The sequence below is a fragment of the Dromiciops gliroides genome, chromosome 3, assembly GCF_019393635.1.
Source record: "Dromiciops gliroides isolate mDroGli1 chromosome 3, mDroGli1.pri, whole genome shotgun sequence".
Taxonomy (NCBI): Eukaryota; Metazoa; Chordata; class Mammalia; order Microbiotheria; family Microbiotheriidae; genus Dromiciops; species Dromiciops gliroides.
This window is the reverse complement of record NC_057863.1, coordinates 408,556,889-408,571,536: the sequence shown is the minus strand read 5'-3', so window position 1 is coordinate 408,571,536 and position 14,648 is coordinate 408,556,889.

Below are 14,648 nucleotides of genomic sequence, written 5' to 3'. Positions count from 1 at the left end.
TACTCCTTCCTCTTTGATGATATGTTTTCTCCCAGGACTGGATATAGCTGTCTCAGCCTCCTCCCATATTGGGGCGTTCACTTTTCACTGGCCTTGGTTCCTGCTACAGGAAACTTCTAGGGGGATAGACCTAGCCTCAGATGGATGCCAGTCCCTTTTCCTTCTTCTTTTATTCAACCTCACAGGCTAGCTTCCTGCCCTAGTATCTTCCATTCTTTAGTTTTCTGGTGGGAATGAGTTGGTAGTACTGTCTGTCACTTTTTGCAGAGTTGTAGGAAGGTGTTCTTGATAGAATTTCTTCCACCTTTGAGTTTCCTGTACTAGGACTACTCTAGGTTGAGCTTGGCCACTCCAAGAAGAGTACAGGACTTCCCTTCTAGAACCTCTCCCTCTCTCTTCCACAAGTGGTTGGGCAGAGTTGAAGTTTAACTGCTTGCTGCAACTGAATGTTGGGAGCAGCAGCATGTGCCAGCAAAGATTATTGATGCAGGGAAATGGCAGACTAGGTTTCAGAGCGTAAGGTGGTAGAGTAGATTGGTGCTCCCTGTTGGATGTGGAGGGTGGTGGGATAGGAGTGCTGAGTGAGTGCTAGGGATTAGCATTCTCCACTGTTAATTCATAAAGCTGTTACCTCGTTGGCCCTCTTCATTTCTTGGTTTCTGGAGTGAGGGAATTGAGGGGATTAGGACAGCAAATAGTTAATTGTGAAAATTGAATGAACCACATTGACTCCATTTTCTAAACTCAGTTCTGGAGCTAGCTTAGTTCCCTTTCTATTCAATTATGGGTTTAATCAAAATTCTTTCTTGCGAGAAAACTTTATTAAATTGTGAGAGGAAACCTTATTATATTGTTTGAACCTACCCCTGCATGGCTGGGACATTCAGTAACTTCTACCTGCTGTTTAGAGACCCTTAACCAAGGACTTGGGTTATGCTGACCAGAAATTTAGGCAGGTCCAAAGATTGATGCAAGGAGTTTTCTCACAATTGTAAATCTCAAGCAACCCATATGTCTTATTTGAAAATTGGCATGGTATTGATAAATCCATTGTTGTTTCTATGTTCCTTTGATTGTTTTTAGACATTTTGGGGTGTGGGATACCTCATTTTCTGTTTTTAGGGAATTGCATCTGTTCACTCTTCTCTCCCAACTTGGAAAGTCCCTAATCTTTCCTCCAGTTAGAAATCAAATTACCACATGTTGTATTGCTTCCTTTTAATTAATTGGCCTTATTTGGTTAATTATTTATAATGTATAAAAGTCTGTCTCTCCCTGTATTTGGGGTCTAGCCCTAATCTGAGGAAGGGGCCTAGTCCCAATTTGTTAAGCAATTGTCATGCATTGTTTAATAAATCAATTCACTCAGAAGAGTGAACTTTTATTTTCCTCCATGATTTCATCTCTCACCTGCTACAGGAGGCAGTTGTACTTGTCCAATCTTTACTGCATAATTTTTTTTTAATGGTGATTGTAGAAAATGTTTAGTCTTCCATTTTGATCATTTGTCTTAGAAGCCTTTAAGATGAAATTTAATCGGGAAATTGTACAACCTTAAGCCAGAGTTAAAAAACCAACACAACAACAACCTCAAATATATGACTGGGGAGGTGAAGCTAGAGAGCAGTTTACCTGTACAAATTTCAGTATTTTATTGAACTGCAAATGCATTGTGAGGAGTCTACAGTGTGATATAACATTCAAAAAAAACCCTAATGTAATGTTAGGCTTTGTTGAAAGAAGCATTATCAGTATCCATGATTAGGTAGGTGAGAGTTCTACTGTTTTCTTCCCTGGTCACATGACATCTAGAATATTGTGTCCTATTATGGGTGCTACATTTTATGAAAGATATTGATAAGTTGGAGAAAATCCAAAGGAGCTCATCAAGGGTGGAAAATAGCCTTGAAATCATGTTTTACTTCTTTAAGTTTTTCATTGTTTATTTATTTATTATTTTATTTTCCCCAATTACATGTAAAACTTTTTTTTAACATTCGTTTTTAAAATTTTGGGTTCCAAATTTTCTCCTTCCCTCCCCACCATCCTCATTGAGAAGGCAAATAATTTGATATAGGTATGCATCATGAAAAACACATTTCCATATTAGTCTTGTTGTAAAAGAAAATATAAACCAAAAAATCCCAGGAAAAATAAATTTTAAGAAGTATGCTTCTAACTGTATTCAGACTCTATCAGTTCTTTCTCTGAGGTGGACAGCATTTTTCATCATAAGTCCTTCAATGATTTGAGTCATTGTATTGCTAATAATAGCTAAGTCATTCACAGTTGATCATCTTACCATGTTTCTGTTATTGCGTACAATATTTTCTTGGTTGTACTAATTTCAATTTGTATCAGTTCATATAAGTTTTTCCAGGTTTTTCTGAAAGTGTCATCATTTCTTATAGCACAATAGTATTTCATCACTATCATATACCACAACTTGTTCGGCCATTCTCCAATTGATGGGCATCCCCTCATGTCTTACTCCTAAAATCTTTTATTAAAGCTCTTTTTTTTTTTTTTTTTGATGAGGCAATTGGGGATAATTGACTTGCCTAGGGTCACACAGCTAGTAAGTGTTAAGTGTCTGAGGCCGGATTTGAACTCAGGTACTCCTGACTCCAGGGCCAGTGCTCTATCACTGAGCCACCTAGCTGCTCCAAAGCTCTTTTAAAAAAATCTTTGCCGTTGCTTCCCAATGATTCCTACATACCTCTCACCAAAAAGACTCTTATAACAAATAAGTATAATAAGCAAAACAAATAAACACATTGACCATATTTAATTATAGAAGCCTGGTTCTTCACTTATAGACCACCACTTTTCTGCCAAGAAGCAGAAGGCATGATTCATCATGAAGCCTCCTGTCAAGACAAATAAAGACCTGGTGGATCGCTGTATGATCAGAATTATGATATTTTAAAATGTTATTTTCCCCTTAAATTACTGTGGTAATTGTATAAATTATTCTTTGGTTTTGCTTACTTTTTTTTTCGGGGCAATGGGGGTTAAGTGACTTGCCCAGGGTCACACAGCTAGTAAGTGTCAAGTGTCTGAAGCCAGATTTGAACTCGGGCCTCCTGAATCCAGGGCCGGTGCTTTATCCACTGCGCCACCTAGCTGCCCCCCAGTTTTGCTTACTTTTCTAAGAATCACTTCATGCAAGTCTTCCTAAGTCTTTCTTCCTCTTTCTTTCTTTCTTTCCTTCTTTCCTTCTTTCTTTCTTTCTTTCTTTCTTTCTTTCTTTCTTTCTTTCTTTCTTTCTTTCTTTCTTTCTTTCTTTCTTTCTTTCTTTCTTTCTTTCTTTCTTTCTTTCTTTCTTTCTTTCTTTCTTTCTTTCTTTTTTTAGTGAGGCAATTGGGGTTAAGTGACTTGCCCAGGGTCACACAGCTAGTAAGTGTTAAGTGTCTGAGGCCGGATTTGAACCCAGGTCCTCCTGACTCCAGGGCCGGTGCTCTATCCACTGCGCCACCTAGCTGCCCCTCTTTCTTTCTTTAGAATTTTATTTTTCCCCAATTACATATTAAACCAAATTTTAACATCCATTTAAAAAACTTTGTGTTCCAAATTCTCTTCCTTTCTCCCTCCACCCCTTTAAGAAGGCAAGCAATTCAATTTAAGTTATACACATGTAGTCATGCAAAACATTTCCATATTAGGCTGTGAAAGAAAACAGACAAAAACTTAATAAAAATAAAGTTAAAAAAATTATGCTTCAATCTGTATTCCAGCATCATCAGTTCTTTCTCTGAGGATGGACAGCATTTTTCATCATGTCATCAGAGAATATGCAGATCATTCACAGCTGGTCATCTTACAATATTGCTGTTACTTTGTACACAGTACATTTTACTTTACATCAGCTCATGTAAGTCTTTCCAGGTTTTTCTGAGAGCATTCTGCTCATTATTACTTATAGCACAATAGTGTTCTATCATAATCACATACCATAATTTATTCAGCCATTCCCCAATTGATGAACATCCCCTCAACTTGGAATTCCTTTCCAACAGAAAAGAGCTGCTATAAATATTTTTTGTACATATGGATCCTTTGCTTTTTTGTTTTTTATCTCTTTTTGGATACTAACCTAGTAGTGGTATTCCTAGGCCAAAGAGAATGTATGGTTTTATAGCCTTTTGGCCATAGTTCCAAATTGCTCTACAGAATAGTTGAATTGGTTTACAACTCCAGCAACACTGCATTAATGTCTCATTCCCCCCATATCCCCTACAACATTTGTCATTTTCCTTGGCTGTCCTATTATCCAATCTAATAGGTATGAGGTAGTACCCCAGAATTGTTTTGACTTACATCTTTCTAATCAATAGTAAGTTAGAGCATTTTTTAATATGACTATAGATAGCTTTGATTATTTCATCTGAAAAGTGTTCATATCTTTCAATCATTTATTAATTAGGAAATGACTCTTATTTTAATAAATTTGACTCAGTTCTCTATATGTTTGAGCAATGAGGCCTTTATCAGACAAACTTGCTTCAAAATTTTTTTCAGTTACTACTGCTAACTGTATTTCCTTCCATCCTATTCCCTCTTCATACCATTTACTCTATTCTCTCTTTATTATTTTTGGTTAGGCAATTGGGGTTAAGTGACTTGCCTAGGGTCACATAGCTAGTAAGTGTTAAGTGTCTGAGGCCGGATTTGAACTCAGGTCTTCCTGACTCCCGGGCCGGTGCTCTATCCATTGCACTCCTAGCTGCCCCCATTTACTCTATTCTCTATCTCCTTTCACCATATCTTTCCTCAAAAGTGTTTTGCTTCTGACTGCCCACTCTCCCAATCTGCTCTCCCTTCTATCACCACCACCCCCTTTTCCTCCTTCCCCTCCTACTTTCCTGCAGGGTAAGATAGATTTCTATACCCAAATGATCATATATATTATTCACTCTTTGAGCCAATTCTGAATTCCAAATTCTATCCCTCTCTCATTCCTTCCCTCCCTATACTCCCCCCTCCATGAGGTGGTGAGCAATCAGATATAGGTTATACATGTGCAGTTATGTAAACATTACCAATATTAGTCATTTTATATAAAAAGACTCAAGTAAAAAAAAAAAGAAAATGCAAAAGCAGCATGCTCCAGTCTGTGTTCATTCAATATCAGTTCTTTCTCTGGAGGTGGATAGTATGCTTTATCATTAGTCTTTTGGGGTTGTCTTGGATCATTATATTATTAAGAGTAGTTAAATCATTCACAATTGCCTTTGAGCCAATTCTGATGAGAGTAAGGTTCAATCACTCTTCCACAGTTCCCCCATCTTCCCCTTCACTGTATAAACTTTTTCTTGCTTCTTTTATGTGAGATAATTGATCCCATTCTACCTCTCCCTTTCCCATTCTCCCAGTCTTCCTAAGTTTTTCTGAATTTTTTTATATTCATATTTTATTATGGCATAATAATTTTCTATTACATTCTTATGCCACATTTTTTTTAGCCATTCTCCAACTGATATGATCATAAGAATTAACTGAAAGAATTGAGAATGTTCAGAATGAAGAAAAGAAAACTTAGAAGGTAAATGATAGCTATCTTCAAGTGTTAGAAAGGCTGTCATGTAGAAGGTTAGATTCTTTCTGACTGGCTCCAGAGGACAGAGCTACTGTAAGAGCAAAGAGTGAATATGACAAAGATTTAGGCTTAAGGAAAACTTCCCAACTATTAGAGCCATTGAAAAGTGTAATGGGATATAGCAAGCTTTCTTTCAGTGGTGGTCTTCAACAAGACTTGGATATGGTAAATAAGGGATTCTTCTTCAAGGATGAGTTTAGCTAGATAGCATCTGAAGTCCCTTATAAGTATGATTTTATAATTCTTTGAATCTATGGAATATCCAAGGCTATCTATTTCATTTCCTAATAAAGAATGAAGTATAAAACATTCATATACAAGAGGGATTAGAAAAAAGAGGGACAGAAATTCGGAAAAAATATTTAGACATGGTATTATAGTAGGCACACAAACTTTTAGTTCTTGCTAAATTAGGGATCACAGAATCAGAATTTTAGAGCCAGAATAATGATGTCTAACTCCCTCATTTTACAGATGAAGAAACTTAGGCTCAGAAAGAGCCACTTTCCCAATTCCAGTAACTACTTAATGGAAGAGCTATGTAACGATTGGAATGACGCCACCTGCTGGAGACTTACTGTAGAAGAGTTCCGCCCATGAAGTGAAGGTCTTTGAGGGCAAGACCAGGAGTCTTTTCTTTGGTGTCAGGAAGTGACCTTGGATAGTGGGAGGAGGAAGGAAGAAACTGGTGCTCTGTCTTGCTCTTTTCCTGGGGACGCTGGTGGAGAAGGGAGCTAGAAACGCGCTCTCCCTTTAATAGATATGAATCTAGGCCTTTTCTTCTCTCTTTACCAAATTCTTATTCTCCTTAATAAATGCTTAAAAGTCTAACTCTTGCTAAAGCTTATAATTTATTGGTGACCACTCATTAGATATTTTAGACAGGCTAGCTAGAATTTTAGCCCTTAACAGCTATAAGTAAAACTCTGGTCTCTAACTCCCTGTCTAATATTGTTTTTATTGTGTAGGTAAAGTGACTTGAAAACTTTGAAGTGCTATAGAAATGTCAGTATTAGTAACAGCTATTATTAATACTACTAATAAAATACACCTTAAACACCTATACTAGTAAAAGATCTGTCCATTTAAACTAACTTTATGATTGTAGAACTGTGCATTGCTTCTGTGATAGACTGAACCTCAACTGCAGGAATAGTTTCTTTTAAACCATGCAAGAACCAAGCTGTGATTCCATGCTCTCTTGGGAAGTCATAGGGTCCTCAGACTTGTCAGGTATTGATGAATTTTCTTTTGTCTTGCAGTGGCTACTCATGGAAGTCTTGATATGTTTGGTTGATCTGGAGGTCATATTCCCTTCTGTTAATATTGTGTGTGTGTGTGTGTGTGTGTGTGTGTGTGTACTTTTTAACCTGTTTATGCTCAAGGTCTTTAACTGAGTTTTCTTCTTCCTAAGCTCTTTGGTTCTTTCCCTCCCCGCACCTTTTATTCTCATATTTATTACTTTCTGACTCTTTCCCCTTTGATTGCATTTTCCCTAAGGGCTGGACATCAAAGTTGTCTTAGTCACCTCCCATGCTGGGAAATTCACATTTCACTAGCTATAGTTTTTGCCCCAAATGACTTCTGGGGGTTCATAACTGGACTTAGCTTGATTTTAGGCTCTTTCCTTCTAGCTTAGTGGAGTCCCATGTAGCCACACAGCTGGTATCCTGCCCCAGTTTCCTCTGTTTCTCAGATTTCTGCCTGAGCCATTGTAGCACAGAGTACTGCATTGATTCTGTCTCAGTCAGGACAAGTTTCTGCCTTTTAGTTTTCCACAATACTAGGTGGAAGAGGAGTAGGTCTGTAGACCTGAGTTCTGCTGAAAGCTTGTGGGTTGTCTTGTATAGCCCTAACCACATAGTGGGTGGTTGGGGAGTGGATGCTGAGCGAACATGTTAGGTGTTAGGGATTACCTTTCTCTGTTGCCATTTCATTGGATTGTTACTTTATTAGAATTCTTGATGTCCTAGACTATGGAGTCAACTAAAATTGCTTTATATCTTGCACATAATTCCTTTTTGGAAGATGTTTGAGAAGTATGAGGTTTGGAGAAAATGTCCTGTCTTTCATCTTATTGGTCATGTGACTCAGAACTTAGCAATATAGTTTAATAATTGATAAAAAGTAGGTCATTGTTGATTTATGTCTAGAAGAGAATTTTTGTGCTAGTCCATCACCCAAATAAAAGGTAATTATAGTTATTAGAATTTAATTCTATCAAAGGCAATTTGTTAATGTGGCAAGAACTCTAAAAAGTTTAAACATGTGCAATAAATTTAAATTTAAATAAAAATGTCAATATTTACTGTGCTGATGACATTGTATACCGATTCAATTGTTAAATTAAATTTCAGCTCTCTGATGCTTTTGAATATTACAGATCTGCTTCCATAATTTTAAATACATTTTCCAAGGATGTTATGTCAATATCTGAATATATTCACTAGTTCAATTTATACACAACACAGAATGGTGTAAATATCCAGTGTGGGTCAGCAGCTGTTGCTTCTTCCCAGAGGACCAAAGACAGAGAGAGTTGTATCCATGGTGACCTTTCTGACTCAATGAGTGTGGGAACTGTGGGATTCCCATTGGGGTTAATGACTGAACAAGCATTGTCAATCTAGGTTTCCTTAGAAAATTGGCTAGGAATAGGATTGACTTTTATTATTATGACATTGAACAAAGTACATGTATTTTTATAGTTTTCCAATTAAAAATAGGTATAGGTGTACATCATAACATTTCTGTTTTCTCATCCTATAAAATATTTATGAAAATAGGCAGTATGTGAATCAAGGGTATTCTCTACAAAATTGAGGGAAAGGAATGAATAGGTTTCTATGGGCAGTTTTTTTATAATGGCTACAACTTTATTGTTATATAGCTGACAGAAATGGAAAGATGGTGATATCTGGCTATTCATATTAGATGATTTTAAGAAATCCTATCCATATGAAATATCTCTTATAGGCACATCAATATCAATACTCCATGACATATTCTACTACAGAGATAATTTTATTCAACGATTCACTAATGACATGAAATAAGATCTTACAGTGATAATAGTTCATCAAAGAAAGGTATTCACTGTTGTCATGGAAGACATCCTATGCAAAGCCCAAAAAGAATGAGCTTCTTCAGAAGCTCCTGTTCACAGATGACATTTTATTAATCACACTGAATCTAAGAAATTGCTACAATTATTCCTGTATGAAATTCAGAGTAATTTAAAAGAAAATAATCTAACCATCCACAATGAAAAAACAAAATGGATGAAAAATGTATAATGCTGAGATTGTGGCATATAAATGCATTGACAGCATATCAAATCAAGCCATCAAAGTATGTATCCTATTAGAAAAATCCTACATATGGATAGTTATCTGAGTCTTAAGTAAGTAGCAGAAGGAGTTTGGGTTGAGCTGCATTTGGGAAGTTGTGCAGTGCTTTTGTTGATCTCATATTACCTGTAATGACCTATTTCTTTACTAATAGTCTCCTGATGTTGTTATACAACTATGAATAATAGATCTTATTAGCACCTTCACAGCCACACACAACTTTCTCTTGTCTTATTACCCTTTGACTTTGTCTCCCTTATTCTATATTTCTTTTCTTCAATTCCTTTTCCTCCTTATTATAATCCCTTTTCTTCTTCCTAGAATAATCCTTTTCTGCCTTTTAGTTATCCTCCTTCTCCTTCTTCTTGATTTCTTTTAAATGCCAAATAACCTAAAGGGCAAGGGAAAGAATAGGTTAAGATGATCATTATTAGGCTGCAACAAATGATAATTTGCATATGAGAAAAAAATAGGATAATCAGAAAAGGAGATGGGCTGGTAATGAAGCAAGAATAAGAAATAACAGATGGATAGTCTGAGTGCTACATTGATATTCTTTTTTTTTTTAAGTGAGGCAATTGGGGTTAAGTGACTTGCCCAAGGTCACACAGCTAGTAAGTGTTAAGTGTCTGAGGCTGGATTTGAACTCAGGTACTCCTGACTCCAGGGCCGGTGCTCTATCCACTGCACCACCTAGCCGCCCCTACATTGATATTCTTAAAGACTAAAATAACAGGAGAAAGGTACTTAGTGAATTCTGTAGAATGTCTTTGAATGATTGAGAGATAAACTTGGAAAAGAACACCATACAACTAGAAGACAAGAAGGGGGTTTTGTTTCATCTGGACTGGTGGAGAGAATACCAATATCAAATAAATCAATGAACCATCAAAGCAAGGTAGATATGTTTCAGACAAGTTCTTTGTAATCCACATTTTTACATAATGCATCATGTAATGATTCATTCTCAGAGAAGAACACTTTTGGCTCCCATCAAAATATATGACTTTCTGACTATGTTCTGGGATACTAATGAGCATGAAGAATTCTCATAGCTTATCAGTCTTGGGTGTTAGGGGGTAGGATCCACTACATGACAGGGAATTGGGCTGGGGATGTACTACTCGTTTGGCACTTGGGTTAAGAGGAAGTAGTTCATTTGATTCTATTGTAGGTTCTCTCTAATAAGCACAAAGTGACAAGTGCTAAGGATTGGTTTGAGTACCTCAAGCTCCTAAACTGTCTAAAGAGCCTCTCCTTTGAGAGGAATGGGGTTTGTGAGTGGCCATTCTTACCCTAAATGCAATTCCATTGAAGTTATTTCTCGACAAGCAGGTATGTTGCTTGTAGAGCAGTAGGAGGCACCATCACTCCACCCCAACTCCAAGATCCATACTAGGGGATTGTGATGTTTAAAATCTTAATTGTGGTCACCAAAAATTAAAAGGCTTCAGTACCAGTCTTTGGGCATTAAACATTTATTAGAACATACAGATATTTACAAAGAGTTCAGAAGGTTATGAAAAAGAAGTCCTACCTAGCCTAGAGTTCCAGCTTGGTTGGGTTCTTCCTGAAGTCCTCCTCCACAAGCCTGCTTTAATCAGGAACTCCTCCACCAGCCTGTTTTAATCAGCATTCCTTAGCAAGATGTTTGTGGAAGCTTTTTTATAGATCTGGAAACAGAGGTGGTCCTTACACACTGCTTTCAAGGTGATTGGTTGGCGTCATCCAAATCCATTGTCTTTGAAGGTGTTCTCAAGTTGAGTTCACAGTCTAGTTTCTGAGAACAATACCTTCTAAGGGATAGCCAGGTGTGATTACAATTCAATTAACTTGAAGTAGGCTTAATCAGAAGTCAATAACTCTCACTTGATTCAATCAGTCTTGATTAATCTCCAGGTGGGTTTTTGGTATCTGCTAAATCCCATTATTTTCATCACAGGATGTTAGAAAGCAGACCATCTACTTATTAGTTTTCAAAGTTGATGCCCAGAGGCTTAATAAAAGGTGGAGGAAGTGTATCCAACATACAATGACAGAACATTGAGGGATTGACCTGAGGACATTCACCGGGAATGAAACCCAGTCTTAGAGTAGAGTTCAATGGAATGTTTTTGAAGAACACTTGGGCATGGATAGTAAGGATACAATGCTTGCCATCAAATAGCACAACAGGTTCATATAACAGATATTCTCCAATGTCTGAATAACATAGAGATATCCAAATCCTAAATTCTTTCTGATAGTTATTGACTGGAGAACCACTAAATAGACCCATTTTTACTAAATTAATAACTTTAGATTTTCATTGATAGGTTCTTTACAAAATGCTTCTTGTATGAAATAGAATGGACTAATTTCTACTTTTCACATGGTGAAACTTTCTTCTCTAATGTTTCTAATAAAATACAAAGAAGTATATTTCCAACACTCCATCTTTGAGGGTTTCTTTGACATAATCACTCAACAAGCATTTATTAAGTACCTACTATGTGCCAGGTACACAGTGCTAGATGGTAGATTCCTTGGAGCAAAGGATATCCTATCCTTTTTATATTTATATCTATGCCTTGTTTTTCTTTGTGTCTCCTGTTTTCATTTATTTTAGTTTGGCATTTATATTATAGATCATTCAAATCTTACTAATTCAGAATTCTATTGACCTCTACCCAAATAACCTTAATACCATAAAAGATGCATGATTTTGTCAGTATAAGTACCTGCTACACTGCAAACCCTCTATCCCTTAACACAGTCTTTCTGAATTGTTGCTGTTCAAACTATGGTAGCTAACTAGGTAACGAGTCTGTCTGAATTTAGCAAGACTGGTGCACAGACAACACATATGCAGTCTATAATGAAGGCTGTGCTCAAGATTTTCCCAATTTGAGAATACCATCTAACACTGCTGGCATAGATTTCAAGAACTCAAGACCATTCCTGCCCTAAGGATGAGTGAGGACTTTACTGGGAAGGTTTTCTATATTATCAAGTCCAAAATGTATATTTACTTTATGTTTGGTAAAGTCCCAAATAAATTAAAAGCAACAACATCAAAACTCTGAGATTTGAACATGCTGTACTTGATTTACAAAGATCTTTGATTTCTTTCAGTTCATCTTGAAGTTATCAGGAGAAATAGTCCTAGATGCCTTGATTTCTTTATTACTCATAAGTGAATAATATTAGGTCTATGCTCTCCTAATCCAGAAAGAGAAACATGTTGATTATCTTCTCTGTCTAAAATCTACCTTGAGCAAAGTAAACAAGGTTCAATCTCAAATTTTAAAAATTGAGGTGATACTGATGGGGAAGTAAGATCTTTGTGACCGTGGTTATTAGTTTTCAATTTTGACAGAATGTTTCCTCAAAATGTAAGAACTGGCTTAGTTACTTTTCCTGGCTTATCATCCACAATATTTCTCCTAAGATTGGGTGTTCCTCAAGGTTCTATCTTGTTGTTGTTGTTGTTGTTGTTGTTGTTATTGTTGTTGTTGTTGTTGTTGTTGTTGTTGTTCTTCTCTCTCTCTCTCTCTCTCTCTCTCTCTCTCTCTCTCTCTCTCTCTCTCTCTCTCTCTCTCAATAACCTTGTCAGCTCCCTTGAGTTTAGATATCATCACTGATTTAGATATTAGATAATATCGCTTCAGGTCTAACTCTCTTTCTTGAGCTTTATTCAGTTCTTTTTATTTAAAAATTAAATTGTATTTTATTTTCAGTTTCAGATTCTTCTCCTTTCTCCTTCCTTCTCCCACTCTTCTTGAGAGGGCAAGAAAAAGAAAGTCTGTTATAAATATGTATGGTTCAACAAAACAGTCTCCCACTTTAACCATGTCTGAAAAAGAAAGAAAGGAAACAAGGAAGGGAAGAAAGAAGGAAGACATATGCTTCAATCTGCACTCTGAGCTTAACTATCTGCAGGTGGATAACATGTTTCATTTTGAATCCTTTGTAATTGTCCTTGGTCATTCTGCTGAACAGTGTTCTTAATTCTTTCAAATTCTATTGTTATGATATAAATGTTCTCCTGGTTCTGTTCATTTCACTATAAATCAATTCACATTGTCTAGTTCTTTATGAAGCTATCTTTTTGAAAATTATTTCTTATATCACAATAGTATTTTATCACCTTCATATACCATGACTTGTTTAGCTGTTCCCCAGTTGATGAATACCCAATCAGTTCCTCAATTACTATGCCACCATGAAAGAGCTACTATCAATATTATTTTTTGTACACATGTGCCTTTTTCCTCTTTCTTTGATCTTTTTGGGCTATAGACCTAATATGGGTATGGCTAGGTCAAAGGTAATACACAATTTAATAGTTTTTGGGGCATTGTTCCAATTTGCTTTCTTAAGATTTCGTTCTGCATTATCAAATTACCTATGGGATCTTTCTGTAAAAAAATTAATTATTAATAACTATAGTCTAATCTGGAAAAATATATAATTGGACTATGAAAAAATTATGATTATGGGCCATAAATTATAATTGGTGCCGTAAGTCCTGCCGCGGTCACCATTCAAATGTGGAATATTTTTGATGACTAGAGCTAATTTGGGGGGACTAATCTATGCATGACTAATCTGGGGACTTTTGACTAACTGGCTATCTGACTGCTGTAAACTCAATGTGGGCCATTATAAAGTTCCACCACACTGCTCCACTCCAAATTGATAAGCAAAATACTAAGAAGCCTCTTAACTAAATAATCCAAGCAGAGTTTATTTATGAGATACTATTTAAAATTAAGAATACAGGGAAATAAAATGTACAACCTGACTGCATTGCAGTGCATCTCTTTGCACTGCATTCTCTTTGGAACTTCTTGAATACAATAGGGGCCTTAGCTGCGCTTGCCTTAGGGCACTCAGTCCTTTATTCTACACTCGGGCCCATTTCACTTTGTAAATCCCCCTGCTTCTAACTTTCCTCCCTTACTGTCACCGCTGAACCCCTGTGTTTCTCTCTCACTGACCTTCTGGTCTGATCTGCTCTGTCAGTCTGCCCTTTGGCCTCTCTTTTCCCTGCTCCTAGTCCTTTCATCTTCTCCTGCGTCCTAGTAGCCACCCATCTCTAGTCTCTCCAATCTTTGCCATCTCCTCAGCTGCCCTCTTGACCTCTTCTTGTCTGTCCAAACCTCTTCTCAGCAATCTCTCGTCCGCACCTTGTCCAACCGACTGAGTCCAACCATTCAGGTCTATATATACCTTTTCTTCTCTCCACTCAAATCTCGGGACTGTCTTGCACCCACACACCAAGCTAATCCACTAGCCCATGGCTTGTAGCTGGTGTGTGTGTGTGTGGGGGGGGCGCTCCAGCTTCACAGGCTACGCCAGAGCCTAGCATTTCTCAGATACCTTCGCTCAGGTTGGAGGGGAGCTGGGGGCCTTTTTTTTCCCCAACTGTCTGACCTGGCGTCTTGTACAGCCCACGGGCTTTTGGGCTCAGCTGAAGAGGAGGGTGGAAGGGCACCAGCCCCTCCCACACAGAAGAGACCTCTGAGGGCCTAAAGGCTTTCCAATCTCAGCCCAAAGATAGGGTCCCCAAATCAAAGTAAATTTCCACATTTCCAACTGGATATCTCAAGAGACAACTCAAAATCAATATGTCCAACACAAGTTATTAAAATCCTACTAAATCTTTTCTTCTTCCAAATTTCCTTGTTTCTGTCAAAGAAACCATCATGCTTCCC